Below are 22,519 nucleotides of genomic sequence, written 5' to 3'. Positions count from 1 at the left end.
TAATAGCAAGCAGATCAAGGAGCTTGTTTGACTTTTTTTTTTCTAACAGTCTTTAGTATGCAATTTGAAGACAAAATTCTGCATCACGTTAGAAACGCAGCAGGTTTCTCATTTTGGAAGTCGCGGAAGTATACAAACACATACCGTTAAAAGTAAACTTCGAAATAGGGAGTATATTTTTGTATAGTATTGCGTTCGGCGGTGGCGAGGCTGTGAATGTTGAATGAGCTTATTATCGCCGAAATGAAGGCGTGTACCTACGCGCTATGGTTTGAAGCCAAGCTAAAGTTTGCACCTCGGTAAACATGATGGTATGTTTTCGTTCATCGCAGGAGAGCACCAGATCAAGAGCAGTCCTGTGATTGGTCGAGTTCTCCGTCCTCACTCCACACCGGCCACACTTGTCTGGTGAGTTCGGCCATGATTAACTGACCGGGGAAAAAAAGCAACACAGTCTTTCTTGATAATAGTTATCTGAGCGAAACGAGAAGACAGTTAACATACTGGGATAACGATCCAATGGACCCGGATGAAATGATGAATGGATGGATGGATGAGGCTGAACCTTTTGAACCAAGGGGAAGGAGCTGAGCTAGTTGATTGTACATATTTTGATTGTGGAACCAGCTGACCTTAAAGAAAAAAATGTGTGGAGAGATACGAGAAAAGTCTCTTTCCTTCTATCTCACACCACATTTTACAGCGGAGCTGTTAAGGGCTAGTTTTCACAGTTTCGTGTTCGGTACCAAACAAATGTCGACACAAAACTACATAACACCAAGGACAGCTACCGCCATCTGTAAGCGACGGCGGCAACCAGACAACCAATCTGGTTGCCGCCGTCGCTCATAGATGGTGGTAGCTGTCCAGCCTTTCCGTCAAAGTGCGGGTTGGCCCGTTAATTGCCGTCGTGTACGCCCCCCCCCCCCCCCCCCCCAAGAGAGACATTGCACCCCACAAGAGAGACATAACGTCTTCGGCTGGGTCATGCTCGACGACACCTCTGCCGTAGTGACGGGTGACTTTAACGTTGACATTGCACGCCAGGAGGGAAAGTGGTTAACTTTGTTTATGCTCGAGCACTTTGAGCTTGCGTGTGTGAACGAACCTACGGTGCCCACGACTAGGCATCGGACGTGTATAGACCGTGTATAGACGGACGTGTATAGGGAGTTTTCGTAGATCGTTTCCGCCGTCCCGCAACGCTCTCCGCAACCAGCTACACTAGCCGGAACTCTACAGTCAAGGCTATCGGCGCGCCGGCGCAGTAGCGGCTGCTTCGTTACGGAGGGCTTAGCGGAGGGGGAAACGCGGTCTACGAAAACTCCCTATTGTCTTCACGAAGAACGTGCCTGCCGTCAGCGTGCACCCTATAACGGTGTACCACTGCAATCAGAAGGCCATGGTCACAGTGGTTACGAAATAAATAACAACCCCGGATCGTTATATATGTCTGATTCTTTAATCATTCAAATAACCAATTACCCAATGACACTTTAATTCTTATATTTATAAATACTTCATTCCCACCATGGTACAGCTTCACTGGACTTCCTTCTTCACCAGAGTGGAAAGGCTGACAGTTTTTGTTTATAAGTTCAGCTGTTTCCACAGTCAAAACTTTTGAATCGGGCGGCGGCCAGCGCCACCTAGCCAGTGTTTTTTTTTTCTCCTAACATTTATTTAACTCAGAGGTGTATATATAGAGATTAATTCTTAAAAGCTACGATCCGTATGACGGAGGCGCCTCCATGCAACCGGGTGCACACACCTTCCGCCCTACGAGTCGCCGAAAGGGAATAAGAAAATATTCATCCTGCTTTCAACCTATGGTCCCGTAAGATAATCTAATCTCGAATACCCCACCTCCCTATTTTTCCCTCTTTATTCCTAAATGTTAGTGCATTTGTTAAATTAGTCACCTCTTCAGCTCCTGCAAGGTGAAGCCCATTACAGTAAAGTATAAAGTGCTCAGTCGTCTTTTCTTTTTCTTCACAAGCTCCACAGATCGTATCTACTTCATTCATTCATTCAATGCTTTATTTTCAAACTTGCTTTTAAAATACACAAAAACTGTTTGGACCCATAGCCGTTCCTCATACTAGCTGTGTATACTATCTTAATCCGCAGCACTCCTGTCCTCGCCCTGAACAACAAGGAGTTCCCCCTGGAATTGTCGAAGATGGGCTCCTTAGTAGCGTCCTTCTTAAACGATCAGCAAATTTTCAAGGCGGATTTAGTCTGCATGCCTGCTTCACATATTTCTCTCTCAGTTTCTTTAACTCTCTCCTTAACCTTTATTTTTTCCTTCGCCTCTCTGGTATTGCCCATATATTTAGAAATAAATTTTCGAGTCCGCTTTTTACATTTTGTATCGACGCTTCTAATGGGTGAAAAGCTAAACACTTCGTGCCCATCCTTCTGCATCTATTTCTGTCAGCCTATCTTCAAATTTGATCGGGCTGCTATCTTCCCTGCCCTCAAATAAAGACCCTCTCATATCACACTGTACACCTTGGTTCAGTGTTTTGCCGTGTGCTCCCAGAGCCAGTCTACCTACTGCACGTTGCTTTATTTCTGGTCCTGTCTGGACGTCTAGATTTATGCACAAAACTGCATTTGTAAAACTCAAGCTCTGAATCATAACTCCTCTCCAGATTTCCCTCACCACCTCATAGCTGTTATAGTTCCGAAGTGACATTTTCATTACAGCTGCATTCTGTTGCCCTTACCAGTCACACATTTTGCACGTTAACTGAGGTGCTTTGTACCCTTGTTAATCCATGCTTCTAGTTACTTGTATTTATATACTCACTCTAACTCTAATCCTTGTATCTTTAGCTCTTCAATTCCGTCCTCATTGAACACCATAAACGCTGATTTGTCCCTACCGATATCTAGGCCTAAACTGTTGCCGTCTGCGCCACATATATTCATCAGGGACTGAAGCTCTATGTCGCTATCGGCCATTAGCACTATATCATCAGCATGCAACATATCTTTTCTCAGTAACGAGCGCCGTCTGGGGGCCCGTCTGTGAACTACAAATGAAGGGTAATTCAATAGGTCTTGGCCAGCCAGAACACGCAGGCATCGTGCCGTTGCGTCGGTTTTCATTGCTTTTCATGCTTTCTACTACCAATGCCCCAAAATTGGTTTGTCAAAACAGAGAAATACGTGCAAAGGTAGTACTTGCTGACAATGTTGGGCGTGCAAGATATGGTGCTATCCGAAATTGGCGACAGCGGGCAGCGTAGCCAGGGGAAAGGTGTACGCATCCGCGGAGACTTGCTGGAAAAGTTCCACTAGTTTAATTAAATTACTGTAATTTAATTAGTATTTTGGCTAATTTGTAAAAGACCCTTTTCAAAACCCCACCAAGCAATATGGACGGTGTCCATTCCATGGGCACGAAGCGATTGGATCAGAGTAAAGGGGTGGGCTGCTGGGCTAGTTTTTTTTTTCTGTCCAACGACATTATTAAAAGCAGCGCAAAAGGAAAAGGACGCGACAAAAATGAAAGGAGCACACTGGACGGACGCTGATTAACGACTCATTATATATTTAAAATTCCACACGCGCACAGTGTCTCGCTCATGCGCGTGCTAATCTAATCACATATCTTGTGGGGTCATGCACGGAGTACAATTGTCACTAGAAAAATTAGAACGTTGGCTCGCGTAAACCAGACGCGTCATACGTAAAGACGTAATCAGGTAGGTGAGACAATCCGTATAAAAATGATTAATCCCTGTTAATTAATTGCAACTACCTACTCGTCAAATGTATAAACACGACACTGATAGAGCGACCTCGTTCGCAGGCAAGTACAAGGGCTGCTTCGAATATCTCCCTCTTCAAATTTTCTTCGTTGCGTCTTGCCACCAGGGTGTTGCCCAGTAAGGGGGAACAACTATTTTTGCAGTGTATTGGAAAAAAAGAATCATAGTTTTTTTTTTTTTTTTTGGCGTAGCCGCTTGTTTTCGCAGTCTGTCATTTAAGCAATGAACGGTCTGGCCTATATACACTCGACCACAGCTCAGAAAGATCATGTAGAAAACTTTAGTGGCGCGGGGCACAAAGTGCTTGGTGTGCTTGTCACATTTCTGTTCTTTAGGTTTAGTATTGTTCCTGCTCAACATCGCGCAAATTTTTGACACTTTGCAGACGGATGTGAAAACGACACCAACGTTGAACTTCGCTCCAATACGTTTCGAGTTATGTGAGATATTGGGCACGTACGGCAGCACGTCGAACTTCGTTAGCCGTTTCCGATGTGCCTTGTCGGAATTTTGTCAGCTTGCATCAAATGAAAGACAAACGGCAAATAAAGAACTAGTTTGTATGTATATATGAAGGTAAGGTTAGATTTAAGTAATCGGAGTAATGCTGGCTTCATATAAATTACGATTTAAATCATGATTAAAATAATCTTGATTTTGATTCTGTACCCTGCTCGAAGTACATGCCCTAACAATGGCGGATTTGGGTAATTAACTTTGCAGCTATTAGATTGTACGCAGACTTGAAAGGAGACTATTGCATATAATTACATTTTGACTGAAGGTAACATTAGTTGCAATTTAATAACTTTGTAGCCTCAGTAAATAAAAAAATAGACTTACCATTACAACTAAGTAAAATACAACTGATCCGTATAACGCACCGCACCCAACTCCCATATCATATCATTTTTTTAAATAAATATCAAAGAAAAAGAAATTGAGCAACAAATGGCAAGAAGTGATGAAGGTTAAACACAGTATAACGAATCCGATGAGTCGAAGAGTGGAAAAACATACTATCGCATCAACATGACTGAACTTGAGCAGCGCTGCAAGGAAGTGATTGCAAAATAATCTCAATATTTTAAAAATAATTTATGATATAATTTTTACATCCCGTGGGCTAGAAATTCTAGTTGTTAGTAACTAATTATGGTGAAAAGTAATTTTGATTAGTTCGATTTTCAAATTAAATTACCCAAGTATGGAAGACAGGTGTTGACAGGACTCGGCACGAAAAACCTTTTTTTTAGCTTGACATTGACGTTGGTGTGTATCCTTAACCAAAATGCTGTGCGAGCGCCTTTGCTAAATTCTTTGAATAGGAATGTGGTCGACGTTTTTATAATAGACCTTATGAGCTAAGGTACCAAGATCTGGAACGCAGCAGTAAAGTATATACGGAGTGGCCAATGGGAATATTACGCTTTAAAACTAACCGGAAAAATATGCGCCTGTACTTACGAAGCTCGAAATGTCACTGGATGTGCATTGAAGTGCTGCCTTTTAGTCAGAGTGGAGAAGAACAGTCAAGATGATTTAAATCGTGATTTAAATGAGGTCAATTTTACCACGGTGATTTCTATAAAATCTTTCTCGCAAAAAAAAAAAATAATTTCGAAGATTTCTTTTATTCACTGTTCGTCTAACATATGATGCTTTCCATGTGTATTTGCATTTACCGAAATTAAAGATTCATCAAACATGAAAGAGTTCTTAAAACCAGTAGGCAGGCGAGCTGGTTAAGAATGGTAACCGTCGCTCCAGGGTTACCATGTCCGAAGATTTCGTATTAGGCTGAACACGAGCGGAAAGTAGTGCTCTTCTGAGAAAATGGGAGCATTGGCTTTCTTCCTACCTTCCGCTTTATTTGTCAGTTGCGTAACTTCCTCTTGCAAGCGAATCAGAACGCAAACGAAAGAAACGAAAACCAAAAAATCTAAACTCTTATTACGGGCGAAGCGGAACGTGGAAAAAATGGAAAGAGAGCCTTCTGACTAAGTAAACAGATCAAGCTTTTATTGTCGTATGGTGTGCGGTACCAATAAAAAGTTGTTAATTGAACTGGACTAAGTTTGCGGGAATTATTCTGCATTGTAAACGACGATTGGACGGATTGACGTACCATTCTGCCATGTTAAAGGGCTGTACAACACTAGAGTGCACGAAACAAGAGCGCCGAGATTGCAGACACACGCGCGCTTGTGCTTGAGTGGTGACATCTCAGCCATATTTCCGCATAATCGTTTTTTTATGCATTTTGAAGTCCGCGCTATCCGGTGTCACTCAGCTCGAGCGCGTAGCTTTGGCCAACGTTACTAGATTACCTCAGTTGTAGAACTCCCGCAGAGGGGTGTACCCCCTCACTTACTTCAATCCGCCAGCCGTCGTTCGAAGCGCCACCTATATTTTCGTTCCATAACTGTGTGTTCCAAAGAGCACAACTGAAGTGACAAATGGCGATCACAACCCCGCCATTTCTCCCGCAGCGGTCACTCGAGGAACTGCACATGACATCGATTTTGGCTTCAAGCGACCATTTCGGAGCCGAAACATATACGGTGGAAAGGGCTACAGGGGTGCCGCCCCCGACTCCCCAGCGGACGCGCCGCGGAATATCACAACTTTTCTTGGCAATGCAGTGGAAGGTACAGTCGGGAGCAAAAGTTTGCGGGGCACCGGAGCGCGTGCCGAAATGCATCGCCGCGCCGTGCAACGGCGCGCCGCCGCATTAAAAAGCCGCGCTTTGCGCATGCGCGCCCTTCGTGCTGGCAGTCATGTCTCTTTCGCTCGTTTCTGTCCGACTCACTCCTGATAACCGGAGTCGGCGCCAGGGGCGCAAGTTGCCGTTTCGCTGGCTGTCATGCCTGGCGTCCTCTTCAGCCGCCACAGCAGCCGCGCTGGGCGACGTAGCGCCTGGTTAACCCCCTCCCCTTCCCTACGCGAGCTCCGTGACAAAGCGCGGCGGCTGAAGCAGACGCGCAGCATGACAGCCAGCGAAGCGCTAACTCGCGCCCCTGGCGCCGACTCCTGTTATCAGGAGTGCGTCGGAAAGAAACGAGCGAAAGAGACATGAATGCGAACACGAAAGGCGCGCATGCGCAAATCGCGTCTCCCTAATGCGGCGGCGCGCCGTCGGAGGGCGCGGCGATGCATTTCGGCACGCGCTCCGGTGCCCCGCAAACTTTTGCTCCCGACTGTACGTCCCGTGTCCCCTCTCCCATTTTGAGTGTACGAAGGCTCTCCTCCTCTCCCCGGAAATGGGGGAGGAGGAGAGCCTGCGTACACTCAGAATGGGAGAGGGGACGCGGGACGTACCTTCCACTGCATTCCCAAGAAAAGTTGTCGCCGAGTATAGATCGGGATGCGCTACCTGAAATCAGCGCTGAGGCATGGTTGTATAAAAACAATATTAATTCTGCTGCAAACCCTTGCAAACTAAAGTTTTTAGAAAACATCACGCGCTCCTCATTTTGAACTAAACTCCAATAAAAGTTACTACAAAAAAAGATTTTTCCGTTGGTTTTTACGTTTCTAGTAACGTTGAAACGTACGTATCCCGATTCAGTTACCAAAGCAGCCGTCTGGCGGCGCGTCGAGCGACACCGGGCGAGTCGTGGTGAGTGAGTGAGTGAGGGGGGGTACTGTTCGTGCATGCGGCGTCTATGAGCAGTTCCGTAACTGAGCTAATCTAATAACTTTGGCTTTGGCTAATGCATAGACGCCATTTTACCGCCCAAGCCAGGCACCGAGTGAACGAGAGCGTCCCGCGCTGGCACATTCACTCCAACAATGAATGTCTTCACCCTCAGACAGACATGTAGGCACCCTAAGAGCGCCAACAGTAGAGCGCCATGACGTTAGAGCGCGCGACACTAGAGCGCCGCGACGTTAGAGCGCTCGACTCGAGAGCACGGTGACGTTAGAGCGCGCGACTCAAGAGCGCAGCGACATAAAGCGAGTTTTAGTAGACCGTGTTTTCCTCTTCGCTAACACCCCCGCTACGAAAAAACCGCCACTGCGCCTGCGTGCCGATGGCCTTGTCTGTAGAGTTCCGGGTAGCGGAGGAGCATAGCGGACGGGGAAACACGGTCTACTAAAACTCGCTTAGCTTGCGTGTCCTTAGAGCGCCCGTCACGAGAGCGCACAACCAGTCCAGCGTGAGTGACCCGCCCGGACCGACCACTTGTTTGGGCACCGCGTGTTTTATGTAAAATTGGCAGGGATGTGTACCGCGAAATTGAGCAATGACATTCGGAAATGAGTCGACTAAGCTTTTGCGTGTGACAATCCAAAAAAGTGTAACAAAAATTTGACAGCAAAAAAAAAAACAAAAACAAAAAAAAAATATTTGTAGCGTGCATTTTCGCAAAAGAATAATTGCAACTGACCTAGCTTTATTAGTTCTTTGATCTTGTATATTACATATGTGCAGCGGAGGCTTTCCCGTATCTGTCAAAAGACTGGAGAGATCTGCATCCGATAAAATTGCGCTGAGCAACGATGAGTTTTTTACTGATACATTTTTAGCGGTGATCTTTCTTAATCCATTACGGACATGGACGTCAGAATACCATTTAAACTTATGTGAGGGACGTCTAAATAGCCATCAAATAGATCGGAGCCCAAACGCCTGTCAAGAATACACCAAATATAGCAAAAAGTTAACTATTTTTAGTATATCCGAGAGGCGCACCGCAATACCGTGAAGCAATCTTAGACTCGCTGCTCCACCCAATTGCAGACTTTCCCGGTACCTGTATGCCCCACTCCCTTGCCCCGTTTTCTCTCCGATGTCAGTGAACAATTGGTTAGAAAGAGTCGTACCCCCTTTATTTTTACACTGCATTAAAGGCAAGTTCAAATCAATCAAATATCACCAATGCTCCGATCCGATGAGTCGCACAAGTTTGCTCTGTCTCAGGAGCCGCGGGTACATCCCACATTTTGCGGTGTTCACTTAACTATTCGTGCGCTTTCGTGTCGCGCGCTCAACTGGTCGTGCGCTCTCGTGACGCGCGCTTTATACTCTGTTTCACCTTGTGTTGTACCGCAGGAAAGGCTGTAAGCGCGAGCTCCTTGCCCTGGGGCAGATCTCGGAGGCACAAGCTCTCGTGCAGTAAGGGCAGCTGTCAACGCTATGAGCTTGCGCTTCCAGCCTTCGCTGCGGTACAACATAAGGTGAAACGGAGTATAGCGTGAAGCGCGTTACTTTCGCAGCGCCCTCGTGTCGCGCGCTCTAACGTCGGCGCTCTACTATCGCGCGCTCTAAAGGCGTTGTCCCTGTTTAAAGAAGCATATAGTTACAAAGAGTCACTACTTCCGGCTAGAACCACTCTATGTGGCAGCGTAGCTGCCAGAGTAGCGCCACGCTTCTTCGTGTGCCGCCTACCACCGCGATTGGTCACACGCGGTACCATAGTGACGAGCCGAGCTGGCACCGTGCCCATAGCAACCGAGTGACTACTCCTCACATGACCTCGCAAGAGCCGTGATGTCACCGGTAAGAAAGCAGCACCCAGAGCTGGTGGATGCGAGTTTGGTCGGTGCCCGGTAGTCGTAATGGGCCGGCGCTTTCCGACGATTTCGAACTTCTTCGTGCTACCTGACGCAAGTATAACGTGAAGATCTGAAAGATCGAGACTTTATACCTTTTCTGTGCAAGGCCGTTATGGATATTAGCACATGTGAGACAAATTAAGTCATATCGCCGTAGTGGTTCTCGGATTCCCGGATGTGTTTGAGGATCGATAAGACCTTTAGCATGCTATTTCAGCATACTCTTGGCTTTGTTACAACGTTGGAGTGTCTGAGAACCGATGCGAAAAGTATGAGTCTCAAGTTGGGCCTTGGGGAAGTTGTTTTAGCCCCAGGTAACCGCATAATCACAGAAACGTTTAACGAGGAAGCTCGTGCGATCTTTACGTTTTGTACTACTCAACGATATTACGATTTAATTTTAAAATAAAACCTTCCCATTTTTCTAGCTTCCTTTGAAAGTTCGAATTTCTGAGAATCGAAACGAAAGGTATACCTCACGTGTAAGGGCCTAGGGGAAATCGTTTCAGCCCTGGGTCACCAAATAACCACAGCAACTTTTAGCGAGGAAGCGCCTAAGATCTTTAATAACCTTTTGTTCTAATCGACGATTTTACAAATTGGCAGTTCTGAAGACTTTGATATATCGTGCTTTCGTTGAAATGAATTGCACTTGATCGAAGTGTTTTTTGGTTTATTTTTTCAAGTGACAAGCTGGTGTTTGCTCAAATGAGGTATATGAAATAACCTGTTATATAACAATGCATCAACACATATTATTAAACTTAGATGCTCTGAGATGTTTTCGTCTTTGTAATTAACAATTACAATTAGTTTTTACGTGTAATATTTATTTTTTGTAGCTGGGATCGTTTTGTACTAATTAATGTCAGTGTGCTATGATGTTATCACCATGTGTGTATGGTCCTAAATACAGGGTCTGTCCCAAAACTTCCCGGAATGATTTTTTGTGGTCGGCAACGCCGCCTGGCGGGTTGGGGCTTCAGGTGGAGAAGTTAGTGGGGGATATAAGCTTCGAAACGAGATCGGTCTCAGTTGTCTGCTATCAGTTGCTGAGGCAGGTCACGCTCCGCGCAGAGGCATCTACAGCACCCTCGTCGAGAAAAAAAATGGACCAGTTTTTGCAGCAACGTTATGCAATCAAGTTTTGTGTGCAACTAGGTAAAAACGGGGCGGAGACGCTCGAAATGCTTCGGAAAGCCTACGGCGACGACGCGATGAAAAAAAGCCAAACTTTCATGTGGCACAAGAAGTTCCGGGAAGGTCGGGAGTCCGTCAACGACGACGACCGCTCGGGACGCCCGTCGACATCACAAACGGATGACTCGGTGCAAAAAGTGCGTCACGTTTTGGACAAGGACCGGCGATTAAGCGTTCGAATGGTCGCAGATGAGTGTGGAATACCCAAAACAATCGTTCATCGCATTTTAACAGAGGATCTTCAAATGAGGAAAGTCTGCGCGAAAATGGTGCCAAAGGTCCTGACGAGTGAGATGAAGGAAGAGCGTTTGTTGAAGTATCAGGAATTGCACGAACGCTTCGAAACAGACCCAGAATTTTTGGACAGAGTGATCACAGGGGATGAGACGTGGATTTTCGAGTACGATCCCGAATCAAAGCGTCAGAGCGGCGAGTGGCACACCACGGAGTCTCCTCGCCCGAAAAAAGCAAGGATGAGCAAATCGCGATTCAAGGCAATGCTCATTGTGTTTTTTGACAGAAAAGGTGTGGTTCACAGTGAATTCGTGCCACAGGGACAAACAGTCAACAAGGAGTTTTACTGTGAAGTGCTCAAACGGTTGCGAAACAGGGTTCGACGAGTCCGAAAAGAAATTTGCGACAACTGGATCTTGCACCATGACAATGCATCAAGCCACACCGCGCTCATTGTCTCCGAGTTGCTGGCCAAAATGTGTGTGCCAACGCTGCCCCAGCCACCGTACAGCCCCGATCTGGCACCACCGGACTTCTTTTTATTCCCAAAAATCAAAAGAACCCTGAAAGGAACTCGGCATGGGACGCTGGAGACGGTAAAAGCAGCTGCGACGACCTCACTGAAGGAGGTTCCTGTTGACGGCTTCCAGGGCGCCTTCAGTGATTGGGTTCAGCGTTGGCAACAGTGCATCGAAGCAGGGGGAGATTACTTTGAAAAGTTCTGAAAAGATTGTAAACTGATATTGAATAGATGATTTATAAAAAAAACAATTCCGGGAACTTTTGGGACAGACCCTGTATACGCTTTGCAATGCCTGCAAAGGCCAAAATGACGTCAGCCGACCCCAGCTCAGGCATTGGACAAGAAAACTGCTTATGCGCTCGTCAACAGTCAATCCGTCGACGGATATTTGAATTCGCGTTCGTGGGCTATGGTTGCACTGACGGAACTTATCATCACTGGCGAATGCCAAGTTCTATGGTGTGCTTAAAAAGCACGGTGAAAGCTTGTTATCATCGCACCGGTGCCCTAACATGTTACGACCGCGTGATTTCATAGTTCGCTTTTGAGTGTAGGATTACAGCTAAGAAAGAAGAAGTAAAAAAAAATCATTTCATGGTCCCTTTAAGACGGATATATGTGCTACACCAGATAAAAATATTGGCATTTTGCGTGCCGGTAAACTTCCGGACGACCACTTGGCCTGTCGGCAAGAACACTTCATATCCGGCTCCGTTTCTTTTGATGGCGTTAACAATCCGCTGGAGACCACTAGTGCCACTAAATAAGCTACGCTTCAGAGTAACGACACTTGGCCATATTGTGTCTTACAATCAGGGTTGCCAGTTTTTGAAGCTTTATTTGAAATCACAGGAAACACTTTTTGCACCCTCCACAGATGTTTAAACAGTTCGCGACAGAGCAAAGCAACATTACATGACCTTTCTAACACCAAATTTAATGCTGAGGAAGTCACACTTTTGAATCATGACGATCGGCAGTTGCGTCTGCTTTGCATACGAGCCAAAATGGCGACGCCCACAACAATGCTGGGGAACGGAGTGCCGATACTCTAAGCGCAGCTCATTTAGTGGCTCTAGAGACCACCATGCCGTCCTTCTTGGTTTAACATTGTCGGCTGTTCATCGCCCAAACGAGGGTGAGACCGTCGTCGACGTCGCTCCTAGCCAGTCGGTGAGATAATATCATCTTGAATGAATGATTGGGTCTTGAAGAAGTATGATGCTAAGCGTACGTTCGCTTATTATGGAGCAGTCGAGCAACAGGCATGTCCCGAGGCAATCGTCCTGTCGTGGCCGGCGTTTTCGGATTTTGTTTCAAAGAGGCGAAGTCTCAAAGTACAAGGACGGTGCGTACGTCCCACCAAGCGGCCGCCATCCCGGCGGCGCGGAAAACCACTCGATTTGTCCGTGCACCTACGATACTTAGCAGCTCTCGTCGCCCGACAGTCCCCGGGCTGCAAATCGTCTCACTTCACAGAAGAAACAGACACCGTTCCTTCGGAGGCCCGTGCCAAACTGCCTGCTACACTGTAGCCATGCCAAGCGTCTTTTACCACTTTTCAATAAATGAATGGAGATATCAACTAGCAAAAAATTGCCGCCCGGCGTCGCTAGCAGTACGGTTACCATGGCAACCCCCAGGCCCAAAATGGAGATCACTATCGGCGCTTCTGATTTCGTGCATCTAGATAATTTTGCGTCGTGTCGCTACTCTGGCAGATACGCTGCCATATAGAGTGGCTCTACTTCCGGCTAGCGTGATTTAAATCACATCAATTTGATTTCAATCAAATAGATCTGATTTTTTTTACTAATCTTTTTTTTTTTTTACCCTGATTCTAGCTTATGACATTTTAACGCATAGCTTTCTTTCTTCGAAAAATGAGACCGACAAACTTGCCAGGGTCAAGGGCAGATGGGTTAAAAGACGACCGAGTTGGCAATGCTTGTACGAGTGCGCCATCTGCTCGCTTTAAATTTAATTAGCTAAAATCCACCGATTTATATACTTGCTTGGGCTATTGAAAAGGAAGCACGGTCTATTTAATGTTTGGCCATGGTTGCTTAATGTGTTTTCCCTCTAAGAAGTCCTTAATCATGGTTGCCTTCCACCTGTCCGTAATGATTTTCCATTTATCGAGATTTTAGTTAAATAGACCTAATGCACAACATTGCGAAAGTATTGTGCAAATAAACATTATTATTATTACTGCGGTTTTATGTGCATATTATATTTGTATAAGATAAAAGAGATTGTCTTGAACCACTTAAAATTCTGAAGTCTGCTGCTGAAACTGCTTAATTTTCATATTTTACTTCCTGTACGCCTTTTGTATATATGATACAGTATATGGGTTGTATGGATGTATATATTTGTTTTAGCAGGGTGGTGAGTTATATTAATCACAGTAAGACGACAGGGAGACATTTGTGTAAATGCTAATGTTCTGCGTTTTTGGTTTTTATTATTTTTTCACATTCGACGTGCTCTTTTCGGTTCTTATCAACACTCGTTGTCACCTAAATGAAAAGCAAATGTTGCGCAGTGTTCCTACGCCGCGTCAAGTAGTTCTTACAAGATTTGGTTGCCGGAGGAAGAAGCTATGCTTTCGGCATTTGAAACATGTACGTCTTGGTAAGATGGCATATATATAACCTAAACGGCACCGATCTATATATATATATATATATACAGGGTGTTTTTTTTTTTTATTCTTACGCATTTGTTTAAAAAAACCGTGAAGGCTACACTAATGCGGTTTGTGCAGGTGGGTTATACGGCCAGGCGGACATTATGTGGGTGGCTAATCTTTGGGACAAGTCGGCTAATTAATTAATATTCGTTAATTAACTTTTTGATTAGTGGAAATAGACATGGTTTCAATTAGAAACTTGCTGAGTGTCAGCCAATACTCCTAAATCTGTCATTTTTAGAAAGACTGAGCGCATGAGAAGCGCAGTAGTGCGCTGAAGTTACCACTCGTGGAGCAGGTACAAGGCTAGCGGTTGCGGTAAGGCACCCGCGCAATTTTTCCGTCTCTTATCTAGCCCCAGCCTTGGTGTGCAGCAGAAAACAATTCGGAAAGGCAGTAGTAGAAGAAATCTTCAACAACAAACTTCGGGTAACCCACACGTCCCTATAGGGAATGTATCGATTAGGAAGGCCTCAAGACGGCATAGCTAGACGCCGTTATCTTTACGGATGTTCAATTATAATAAAAAAGTGACGTTTTCAAGAACTGCTCCAAGCTAAGGAGTACAACGTTGTCTGTATCTAAGGCCTTTTTTACCAAATAAACTGGCCAAGAGTAAGCAATTATGAATTTCAGTTCAAACCAATGAGAAACGATATGATAAGTTAAGACTAGTACATTATAAACTGTACGTCAATAATAATGTCTATGCTTGGGATGAAAGTACGAACTCAAAAGTCTTACTTAAGTATTGTTAAATAAAACAAAAAAGATTTCACCCCCGTTATTTTAGTTTGTGACAATCAAGTTTGGGAATGGATTTCTACCGTTTACTACAACCAGTCGATCACTCCTCCTCCCTCCCCCTTTTACCCCTCCTCCACCCGGCACCTCTTTCCGTACGAGTGGCTGCGCGAACTGGAAGGCTGCCGATGCGAAGTAGTACAACAGCTAAAGCTAACCAATCATTCAAATGCGGGCGCCAAAATGCAGGCGGTACCACATACCGAAGCACTGCGTATTTATGTACACACAGAGCTCTGGTTGCAATGCGTGAATTTCGTGAATGGTTTTGATAAAAACTTAAAAAGAACCCATATAATGAGAAGCTGTGGTGGGCATTTCTGAAAAAAACAAAAAAAAAAAACAATTAAAACCCAAAGAATGCACCGCTTGCAGGCCGCGGGTTGATACTCCCTGTAGTGTTATCGGTCTTCTGCGTATAGCGCGATACTGTCATGTGGTACTGTAACACCTAGGTATGACTTGTACCGCGCTTGTCTATCATCATGTGACCGGACAGCTGTCACCCCTAGATATGACATGTGGAAAGTGTACCGTGCTTGTCTATTATCATGTGACCGGACCTCTGTATAGATTGGATTGCTGGAATAAACTAGGGGCTTTTTTGGGCATGTCCGTCGTGGCCTGCGGCTGGAAGTCTTTGGTTCATCCCGGTAGAAAACACGACATGGTGGCAGAAGTGGGATGAGACACTTGCCAATCCTTGTGGTCCGTCGCCCACTTTCTGCCATGGCCGCCGACCAAGGGTATCCAGGCATGCCCGACCACGAAGACAAGGTTTTGTACCAGCCGGGACCTTTTTCGGTACAGCCGCCGCTTCAACTATGAAAAAACGTCGGAATGGCCTGCTTCGGTTCAGGACTTCTACGATTACCGGTTCGCCTCTGGACTGAACGAGCGGACAAAGGAAGCTCAGGTACGGACCCTACTGCACACCATGGGACGGCAAGCGCGCAAGATATTCCAGACCTTCAACCTGTAAGAAGAAGACTCGAAGAAATACGCCGTTGTCAAGCAAAAGTTTGACGACAACTTTGTCGCCGCACGCAACCTAGTTTATGAAATCGCGTGCTTCCATCGCCGCTGTCAGGAACCAGGCGAGACAGTGGACCAGTTTGCCACAGCCCTACATACGCTGTCAAACCGGTGCGACTACGGCGAAGTAAACGAGCGGATGGTTCGCGACCGCTTCGTTGTAGGCCTACGCGACGCCAAGCTCTCCGAGGCTCTTCAGATGGATGCGACGCTAACACTGGCAAGCGCTTTTGTGAAGGCACGTCTCAAAGAAAGTGTGATACGACAACAAAAGGAGCTTCGCAGCGGTTCTACGAAACTTTCGAAGGCTCTGTCGTCGAGCGCCGAGGTCGACGCGGTTTGCTGTGAAAGGAAGCCCCACGGGCATCGCCCAAGAACAAAGTACAGTCAACGCGTCGGACACAACACCAACAGCGCTCCGAGGTGTTCAACGTGCGGGAAAGGCCCGCATACCGTTCTTCGTGCCCAGCACGAGGAGCAGTTGGCCATAAGTGCGGGAACCGAGGACATTTAGCCGCCGTCTGTTTGATTAAACAAGAGCCTCCAAGGTAGGCGCCAGCAGTGTCGAGACTGGAACGCGAACCGCGAACCGCAGGAACTTTGTCTGTTTTTTGGGGGTTACAAGCGCCAAAGCTAGAACGGTAGAGGTGTCTATCAATGATACAATCGTTTCTGCGAAAATCGACACGGGAGCTGAAGTTTCAGTAGTCCCAGCGTCCTTCCCAGGATTACCAGGGTAGCTTGAGCGTTCTAAAATCGCTTTAAAGGGGCCAGGCAATGAGGAGTTGAAGGTCAAAGGACAGTTCGTTGCCACCATTCCGTGGAAGCGTAATTTCACCTTACGAACGGTTTTTGTCGTTGAATCGGTAAAATCTGTTATCATAGGCTTACGAGCCATCGAAGCCTTAGGAATAGTAATGTTTGTCAATCAAGTATCGGTGGAAACGAGCTATCCTTTCTTGTTCAATGGTCTTGGAACCACGAAAGGCGACTATTTCATTCGTCTGAAACCAGAGTGTGTGCCCTACGCCATTCACACCGCCCCTCGTATTCCCATCCCGTTGCGAGAAGGGGTAAAAAAAGAACTCGACAAAATAGCGGCCAATGAAGTCATTAGAAAACTCGAAGGCCCGACTGAGTGGCGTGCGGGCATAGTTCCGGTCTTCAAGCCATCGGGAGACGTACGCATTTGTGTTGACTTGACTCAACTCGACAAGAATGTGAGACGGGTGCGTTTCATACTTCCCACAGTTGACGATTCTCCAACGTTGCCCAGTGGAGCAGAGGTGTTTTCAAAACTCGACACCAACTTGGGTTTCCATCAAGTGAAGTTGGCGAAAGAATGCCAGTTTTTAACTACGTTCATCCCGCCATACGGGCGCTACTGCTTCGAAAGGTTGCCGTTTGGAATAACCTCAGGTCCTGAGTAGTTCCAGAAGCGAATGAGCGAAATTCATGATGGAATCCCGGAATTGGTAAACCTGATGGACGATGTGCTAGTCTTTGGCTCCAACCAGAAAGAGCACGATGAGCGTCTGCATCGCACTCTGGAGCGACTTTCCAAAGCCGGTGTAACCTTGAACAAGAAAAAATGCCAATTCAGCGTGAAGGAGCTTTCTTTCCTCGGTTGTGTGGTGAGCAAAGATGGCATACGCCCCGATCCCGCGAAGGTTCAAGCTATAGCTGAGATGAAGGCACCAACGGACGTGGCTGAAATGCGCTGGCTGTTAGGTCTTGCTAATCCCTGTTCGCGGTTTATCGCCAATCTGGCTAAAAAGACAGCACCGTTACGTCAGCTGCTGCAAAAGAATGCAGAGTGGCTTAGGAGTGACGCTTAAGAGGCGTCGTTTGAGTATCTAAAAAAAGATATCTGTTCGCATAGTTGCATGGCAACATATTGTCACGGATGGTGACCAAATAAACAATAAATAAACAGAAAGAAATACACGTTAAATGTGGCGAACTTGTGCCAAAAATAAAAGGGTACAAAAGAAAACAGCAGAGCGTCGCGGGCGTCGATATCGGCGTAGCAGCACAGTCGAACGCTGGGGCGAAACTGACTGCAGATCAGCACGCGGAGTCCCTTATGTACGCGCGTTGGGTTCTGGAACAATCGGCCTAGATTGTTCGGCGACTGGAACATTCAGAACTCGATCTGACGAGAATGTTCTCGAACTCACGAGAACGCAATGAAAGAACAAATAAAAGAGCATTCCACTGACTGGAATCGAACCCAGACTTTTTGCACGACAGTCAAGCACGGTAACCACTCGGCCACGCGCGCGGTCGCTCGCTGACGAGCGTGGCATTACTCACCCCTTTAAAAAGGCATCGTCTCGATGCCACGTAAAAGGCAACAAAACAGAGCGAAACAAACAAAAAAAGGGAACCTACGGAGGCTCGCAAAACACAATCCTATCAAGCGGTACACAAGATCACAGTTCGCAGTCTTATCGTGCGTAGTACGGCTTGAGGCGCACGACGTGGACGACTTCTGGTCGTGGAGCGCGGCGTGATGAAGTCCGTGTTCCGTCGGGCATCACCTCGTAGTTCAGATCCCCGAGCCGACGAAGTACTTTGTAGGGTCCGAAGTAGCGCTTTAGGAGTTTCTCACTGAGACCACGGCGGCGGATCGGTGTCCACACCCACACCCTGTCTCCGGGCTGGAAGTGGACGTCCCGACGACGAAGGTTGTAGCGGCCAGTGTCGACACGTTGTTGCGCCTTAATCCGGAGTCTGGCGAGCTGACGGACTTCTTCTGCCCGTTGGGCAACCACCTGGGCGTCGTCGCTTCCGTCGAGAGTCGGTTCGTGGGGTAACATCGCGTCCAGCATTGTCGTTACTTTACGACCATGAACCAGTTGGAAGGGTGTCACCCCGGTGGTCGCTTGCACGGCCGTGTTGTAGGCAAATGTGACGTACGGCAACACCTCGTCCCATGTCTTGTGCTCCACGTCGGCGTACATGGAGATCATGTCGGCGATGGTTTTGTTGAGTCTCTCCGTCAGCCCGTTGGTCTGCGGGTGGTACGCCGTTGTGCGCCGATGGCTGGTGTGGCTGAGACGAAGGATTTCTTGCGTCAGCTGGGCCATGAACGATGATCCACGGTCAGAGATCAAAACTTCGGGAGCGCCGTGCCGGAGAACGATGGACTCGATAAAGAACTTGGCGACTTCCACAGCAGTCCCTGCAGGAAGGGCTTTCGTTTCGGCGTACCGTGTGAGATAATCGGTGGCGACGATAATCCATCTGTTTCCTTGCGTCGATGGTGGAAAAGGACCAAGTAGATCCATTCCAATCTGCTGGAACGGTGCGGTCGGGGGAGCAATCGGATGCAGGAGACCTGCCGGCTTCGTCGGCGGTTTCTTGCGTCGCTGGCACTCGTGGCAGGACCGTGTGTAGAAGTGAACGGTCTTCGGCAGCTTCGGCCAGTAATACCTTTCACGAATTCGGGCCAGCGTACGGCTGTAACCAAGGTGTCCGGACGTCGGGTCGTCGTGACAGGCTTGGAAGATCTCTTCTCGAAGGTCACTAGGGATTACCAGCAACCACGGTGTGTTGTTGTCGCCGAAGTTCTCTTTGTAGAGTACACCTTGTCGGATGGCGAAGGTCTGCAGTACTCGTGAGAAGACACGTGGCACGGTACTCCTGCCCCCTTCCAGGTGCTCGATTAATGCGCGCAGCTCAGGATCGTCCCGTTGACGTCGTGCCATATCGTCGGTGTTCACTGCTCCTAGGAAGCACTCGTCGTCATTGTCGTCGCTGCAGCCGGAAGGGGTTTCGACGGGGGCTCTGGACAGGCAGTCGGCGTCGCTGTGCTTGCGGCCTGACTTATAGACCGCTGTCATGTTGAACTCTTGTAGTCGAAGACTCCATCGAGCGAGGCGTCCTGACGGGTCCTTCAGGTTCGCAAGCCAGCAGAGCGAGTGGTGGTCCGTGACTACACGGAACGGGCTCCCGTACAAGTACGGACGAAACTTCGTTATTGCCCAGACGACCGCAAGGCATTCTTTCTCAGTCGTGGAGTAATTTTTCTCCGCCTTGGACAATGTCCGACTTGCGTAGGCGATGACTCGCTCGATGCCTTCTTGCACTTGGACTAGTACTGCGCCCAGTCCCGCGTTACTTGCGTCCGTGTGAATTTCTGTTTCCGCATCCTGGTCGAAATGTCCAAGCACAGGAGGAGTCTGGAGTCGTTGTTTCAGTTCGTCGAATGCCTGCTGCTGCTCCTCGGCCCATTCGAACTTCTCGGCGTCCTTCGTGAGATTCGTAAGTGGTGCGGAAATCCTTGCGAAATCCCGAACGAAGCGTCGATAATAGGCACAAAGTCCAAGGAATCTTCGCACGGCCTTCTTATCTGTCGGCGCTGGAAATGTCGCGACGGCGCGAGTCTTCTCGGGGTCTGGGCGGACGCCTTCGTTACTAACCACGTGGCCAAGGAACTTCAGTTCGTCATAGGCGAACCGGCACTTTGACGGCTTGAGTGTGAGTCCGGCGGTCTGAATTGCTTGAAGAACAGCTCGGAGTCGTCTCAAGTGCTCGTCGAAGTCAGCTGAAAATACTACGACGTCGTCAAGGTAGACGAGACAACTCTGCCACTTCAGCCCTGCCAGTACGGTGTCCATGACACGCTGGAAAGTCGCTGGCGCCGTGCATAGTCCGAAGGGCATCACCTTGAATTCGTACAGTCCATCCGGCGTGACGAAGGCTGTCTTCTCTCGGTCCCGTTCGTCGACCTCGATTTGCCAGTAGCCGCTCTTCAGATCCATCGATGAAAAGTATCGAGAGTGGCGCAGCCGGTCTAGAGTGTCGTCGATGCGGGGGAGTGGGTAGACGTCTTTCTTCGTAACCGTGTTGAGCTGCCGGTAGTCCACGCAGAACCGAAGAGTTCCGTCCTTCTTCTTAACCAGCACGACTGGAGAGGCCCATGGACTGCTTGAAGGTTGGATTATGTCGTCATTCAGCATCTCTTGAACTTGCTGATGGATCACCTCCCTTTCCTTAGCGGAGACTCTGTACGGCGATCGATGCACAGGGCGCGCGTCGTCCTCGGTAACGATGCGGTGCTTGGCAACCGCGGTCTGGCGCATCTTCGACGACGTCGCAAAGCAGTCGCGGTATTCGGCAAGGAGGTTAGCCAGCTGACGCCGTTTAGGGTCCGGAAGCTTAGGGTCAATGTCGAGCTGCGCTGGCGGCGTACTGTCTTGCTGGGGCGGCGAGGATTCGTCAGTAATCGCGGTGATTTCGGCGGGGTTTCGGAGTTTCTCGACGTGGCCCACGGCTGCACCTTTCGTGAGGTGTTGCGTTTCGTTTCGGAAGTTCGTCACGAGGGCCACAGTCCGCCCATCCTGAAGTTCAGCTACTCCCCTTGCGACGCCGATGCCTCTTCCCAGGAGCAATTGGAGGCTACCCTCGAGAAGAACTTCGCCACAGGAAGCTTCATCGATCCCGACAAGTACGAAAACACTCAACCGCGGTGGTAGGTTTACGTGGTTTGCGAGGACTCGGACTGTGGGTGACGTCGCTTGGGGTTCCTCCGCTGGTGGAGCAGGTTTTCGTAGCGTCAGCCGGTTTGTTCCGAGGTCGATGACGGCGCCATACTCGCAGAGAGAGTCCATTCCGAGGATAACGTCCCTCGAACAGTCTTGCAGAACGACGAACTTGACAGGGCACGTTTCACCGTGGATCTCGACGCGAGCAGTGCATCTCCCGACTGGTGTGATGAGATGTCCTCCGGCGGTTCGTATTTGGGGTCCTTCCCACGGCGTCATGATTTTTCGAAGGCGGCGGGAGAGCCTCCCACTCAAGACTGAGTAGTCTGCTCCGGTGTCCACGAGTGCCGATGCGTCGAGGCCGTCGATCACAACGTTCAGGTTGTTGGACACCGATGCAGGAGCGTCGTTGTGATGCGTGGGGTCGGGAGAGTGGGAGCGCTCCGTCGTTCTTGGAGGCTCTTTACGTCGGTTGTCTTCTGCAACTCCACCTCCAGGAGTTGCCGCGCCTAGTTTCCCCGGTGAGGAGCGAGGGGTGACAGGCTTTCACGTCGGGGTCGGTGCATCGGCGAAGCTGGACGTCGGGGCGATGGCGACCGGAACTCTCGGCGGGACGCAGGCTCGGGGGACTGGGGTCGTCGCAGGTACTCGTCGATCTCCCGAGGGCGTTCACCATACCGGGGACGCGGGTCGTTTGGGTGGAATCCGCGCAGCCCGAGTCGTCGGTATGGGCATCGGCGGTACACATGGTCGGCTTCCCCGCAGTGGTAGCAGAGCGGGCGTCGGTCGGCCGTTCGCCACACATCGGTCTTCCGGGGTACACGGGGCTCCTGGCTGGCGTACTGGGGCTGGTCGTCGCGGCGTCGGTCGTGCTGCGGCGCAGGAGACTGGCGTCGGGGCGGCGCGACATAGGCGCGAGGAGGAGGCGGTGGCCGTCGGGCCACTGCGGCGTAGGTCACGGTGGGCTCCTCGGGTGCAGGTACGTTGGCAGGAGCCTCCAGTTGAATTGCCCGCTGAACCTCGTCGCGGACAACTTCGGCTATTGACACCGAAGCCGACTGGTGGGTAGCAGGCAGGAGCTTCTTAATTTCCTCCCGGACGACGTCCCGGATGATCTCGCGAATGCTGGAGATGCTGGAGCCAAGGTCGCAAGCGGACGGCGGAACCGCGCTGACGCCGGGTAGCCTCTGGT

General features: G+C 48.7%; 1 protein-coding gene across 1 annotated transcript in view; it reads left to right on the top strand.

Moving 5' to 3' along the window:
* Positions 1-22,519, top strand: part of LOC8026166 (transcription factor RFX4-like) — a 194,897-nt gene that overhangs the window by 44,962 nt on the left and 127,416 nt on the right. Inside the window, exon 2 of the mRNA XM_042289559.1 lies at positions 333-408. The gene's annotated coding sequence lies outside the window, so the exon portion shown is untranslated. The remainder of the gene's footprint in view (positions 1-332; positions 409-22,519) is intronic.

Source organism: Ixodes scapularis, unplaced genomic scaffold (assembly GCF_016920785.2).
Source record: "Ixodes scapularis isolate PalLabHiFi unplaced genomic scaffold, ASM1692078v2 PGA_scaffold12__126_contigs__length_90152505, whole genome shotgun sequence".
Classification (NCBI taxonomy): Eukaryota; Metazoa; Arthropoda; class Arachnida; order Ixodida; family Ixodidae; genus Ixodes; species Ixodes scapularis.
The sequence above is the reverse complement of the archived record's forward strand: the minus strand, read 5'-3'. Positions and strand labels throughout refer to the sequence as shown.